Source organism: Netta rufina (genome assembly GCF_964035555.1).
Source record: "Netta rufina genome assembly, chromosome: 2".
In the NCBI taxonomy this organism is placed as follows: Eukaryota; Metazoa; Chordata; class Aves; order Anseriformes; family Anatidae; genus Netta; species Netta rufina.
In genome coordinates, this window is record NC_140124.1 from 151,314,493 (window position 1) to 151,319,077 (window position 4,585).

A 4,585-nucleotide genomic window follows, 5' to 3' on the forward strand; every position below is an offset into this window, starting at 1 on the left:
ATGCAGCAAAGTGCAAAATGATTTTGAAGAGCATGTTGTTCCAGTGTTATTTTACTTCGCTGAGAATGATAGAGGAGCAAATTCTTTGTATTTCCTCCGCATAGAGGCAGGCAGGAAGGTACAGAGCCTCTGTGAAGAACAGTCCAATTTAACAGACAGCTCAGGTTATGCCTCAGCCTAATTATAGAAGGTCTGGGCAGAAACCAGGCTTGGGGACCTGAAGTGACTGGTATAGCCACAACTTCCCTCAGGGTGCTGTGATTCCACTTCCCACTGATTTCGACAAGTGTGATTGTGTCTGGGCTGTATCCACTGATGCAGTACATTTAGAGCCTGGGTTGAAAAACAAAATGTGAAGCAACTCCTGGGAACTTGGTCCTCTGAAGATCCCTCTGGGGAGCATGTCTTACTGTGACCATCAGATTGTTGCCTGTATCTGAACAGGAGCTTCCTGAGCTGCCCTGTGATGACTTCTTGAGCTCCTACCACAAAGCAAACAGCTTGATTGAATTTCAGTGGGCAAAACTTTGCATTGGTTTCACTCTTAAATCCTGTATTCCACTCACTCCCTTAAACAATGAATGGAAATGGCCCATAAGGAACAGAGCGGCTTATGAGGTCCACAAGTAATAGTTAGGGTGGAGTGCCCCAAGTGAAGGTCGTGCAGATGAGGGGGTGTGGGTATTTGTTATGTCAAAGATGTTGAACTCCTAGACGGCCTTCTTCTGATGGGCAGCCTAGGCCATCCATGAATACAGGCCTGTCAGCCCTGGAGGACAGGTGAGTCAAGTCACCTAATAAGTCACTGATTTCTGAGTCTACCTTATTTTCCCTAGTATATAACTTAAGTACAGCATAGATCCATAAGACCAGTCATACAAATCACTATTTTTTTTTTTTCTCCAGAGAGGCCTAGACCTGCGCCACAATCTGAGCAGCATGATGCCTGTGAACACAAGCATTCTGCCGACCTGAAGCATGTGTTCTTCTGCCATTGTCACCTTAGGATGTGATCCCTTCGAAAGGCACTCTTAGAGCCCTCCTTTCAGAGCATGCATGGCTCAAAACATGACAAGAAAAATGTCTTTCCTTAAAGAGAGGAGGAGGACTACCTTTTATTTTATTTTATTTTCCTCACAAAAACTCCCATCAACGTTCCCACAACACAATTATGAAATAAGTCTCTCATCATATCCCCTCCTACTGGGATAGCTTTACTATTATATTTCTTGTTTGAAAGCACCCAGAAATAATGAAATTTAAATAACAGTAATGAAAGAAAATATTAATTGGAGAGGATGGAGCAGGTGGCTATTGAGAGAGTTCCTGGAAGTAGCAGTAGGACTGGGATCAGCGAGAAAAAAAGACCCAGAGATACCTATAGAGGGTTGAGAAGTGAGCTTTACCCACAAATCAGAGTTGAACACCCAAATGCATCTTCTTGCAGGTTAGGAAGCCATTTCATTGGGTTTAGGATTGGAAATTGAATTGCTAAATCTGTAGAAGAACGAGGGACTCTTCAATTTATTTGAAGCTTTGCTATTTTAAGCTTTACTCTGGGAGTGAGGGATAAATTGTAAACATGACTGTGGTGGGTTTCTTCATTATGGGGGGTGGAAGAGGAAAGTGTGTCATGAGAGTGAAGGTGGGACAGTGCTTCATTGCAATGTTATATGTCACAGGAGGTTCTAGGAGCTAATGGAAATACTGTGGGAAGAAGAATGATGTGTGGACAGAGAAAAACACCTTTGATTTGATTACAATAAAAAAATTTATTTTGATTCATATCACACTGAAAAATTAAATAAATAAAATGTCAAAGAATGATTGACTGAGACTCCCTACCATCACAGAAAACAAACCAAAACAAAACAACAAAAAATGATTATCATAATCAATCGTGTAGTCAAAGAAAAATAGGAAGAAAATCTGTTCATGGGAGAAAAAAAAGTGCTCAAGAAATTTGGCTTTGGTTAAAAACACAACAGACACTCAAGGAGTCCTCCAGAGACTTTTCAGGGGTGGCAAACACAGTTCAAGAGTTTGAAGCTTTGACATGTTGCTAAGTGTTTTCCTTTGTTGGTCTTTCGAGCAAAACAAAACCACAAAGTTTATAGCAGGAAGACAGACAATCTTCAACACTGGCAGTGGGAGTGAATTCTTCCTCCAGCATCATCTGTTGGTATCTTCTTATTCTGAAGGCATTTGAATCATCAGCAGTCAGTCACCTAAAGGACTCTAGGAAAAGTTCATTGGAAATGTGATGGTGCAGACTACCCCTCATCCTAAAGCTAGAAAGGTCCACTCTCTGCTCTTCCAACTGCTCTGAAAAATGGACATCAGTGTTACACAGTTACTACATGCTGTTGGCAAGAAAAGTGGAAATTGCAGCTTGTCCCATGATGAAGACACTAAATCTATCCAGAATAGTATGAGCCAAGATGTTTTGTATGTGCTGTCAGAGGCAGAATATCCAGGGAAAAAATGGAAATTTAATTTGGACAGCAACAGGAAAGTTTCAAAACAACAAGTGCTGGAAGATAACTGATTTTAATAACATTTTCCTTGATTGCAAGCTGCCACCTGTAACAAAAAATCAACAGGAAATGGGTATCAAACCACCATGAGTGTTCTTCCACATCTTTCTAAAAATGACTGAAATAGCAATGAAATGTTCCTGTTACTGGCATCTGTCTATAAGAAAAGAAATTAAAATATTTAAAGCTCATGATGCAAAACAAGTATCTCTAAAATCCAGTCACAGGGTGAAGATACTGTTGGATTCTTTCCTGGATTTTTTTTCCTCTTAAAGTTACTTTCCTTGAGTCATATTAGCATGACATCTTACTAGAAACATATTGAGTAGCAACAATTGAAGCAGTGGGAATGCTGAAAACAAACAAACAGACATGGTTCAGGTAGAAATGTTTTTTTGTTTTTGTTTTTGTTTTGTTTTTTACAAAGGCAGTAAGCCCATTGAATTTGCTCCACCTGTCACCTGTGGCAGGCAGGTGAGTACTTCTGATGGCCACCGTGCTGGGGAAGGGCTTCTTGACATGAACTGGTTTCATCATGAAGATCTGAAAATCCCACTCTTTCCATACTGCTAAACAGAAGGGAACATGTAAATGTGTGCATTAAAGAGTTCAGTTCCTCACACAGATATTTGCCATCCTTGGCTCTTTTTATGTTCTGAGTCCAATAATAATCACATGGGCAAAGCAGTCCATTTGGTCAAACAGGCATATTCCAGCTGATTGCATCATTCTGCCACAAATTGCTGTCTTGGAGGGGAGCTCAGTATTAACAACTGGCCAACAGGACAAACCTTGGACTGAAGCATTCTACTGGTTGAAGGGCTAGGCTTTCACTGAGCTCACACCAAAATACCCATCCGCTTGGACATGTCGTCCCAACCGGTGCATGAAAGACGGGTCATTTAGATGATGGTTTGTAAATTACCAAAAACCCCAATCACCGTAATCTGTTAAAAATTTAATATGCCATTTTTGTCCCAGGCCTGATCCTGAAGTTCCTTGAAGTCTGTGGCAAGAACTCTTGGCTTCACCAGAGCTGAAAATTGGTCAATAATCCATGAATCCTATTTTCACAATATTGGGAAGCAAAAATCACTGTCTCCCACTCTTCACTACCTGAACTTTGTTCTTCATTTCATAATTTCTCTCCCCTTGAGGATTAAATATATTGATTACAGCAAAATATGCGGATGTAAAATCTCCACTGTCACTTCCCTCCTCTCACTGCCCTGAAGTACAGACAATAATACACTCATTCTTCCAGAGCTGTGCACAGCTTAAAGGCTTACACTGTAGGATAAGCTTGAGTAGATTGTGTCTTCATAGATGCTGCTACTGTGCAAAAGATTCATCACTATTGCATCACTATCTTGTATTTCAACTCATGATATTTCTTCCATTTCAAATAGAGACATTGTAAAGAGAGAACACTTTCTAAATTCATAAAAAAATAAGAAGAAAAGTTTCCTTGGAACATTTGGATATTTTCCCATAAAAAAGGTAAAATCTACCTTCAAAAATTAGCCTTGTTTGTATTTGCTCAAATACAATATAGGAGCTGTTATTCTTAGTTTTGACTACAAAAGTATACCATATGGAGGCTACACTTTGGTTAATCCCTCTCTCCCCCCTTATAAAAAAAAATAAAAATAAAATAGTTTAGGGTTTGTCACCTTTAAAAAAAGTCACATCTGTTGCACAACTATAAAAGGCACATGTAAACAACTGAAAGAAAAAATAGTCCACTTTCCAACCTTAAACTGATTAAATAAAAATAAGCATTCTGGAGTAATTTTGACCAAAAAAATTAAAAATAAAAAGCTATATATAACCAAACAAGACAAGAAGTGGCTAAAAAGGCCTTTTTTCTTCTTTTTTTTTTTTTTTGTTTGTTTTCTTTTTTTTTTTTTTTCTGGAGTTTTCAGTTTGTTTGTTTTTTTTTTCTTATTATGGCTGTGTAGGAAGCAATAACAAACAATACATGATCACAGGTGATTTGATCCATATTTTCTGGATGCCATCAATGCAGAATGAGGCAATGGTAGAAA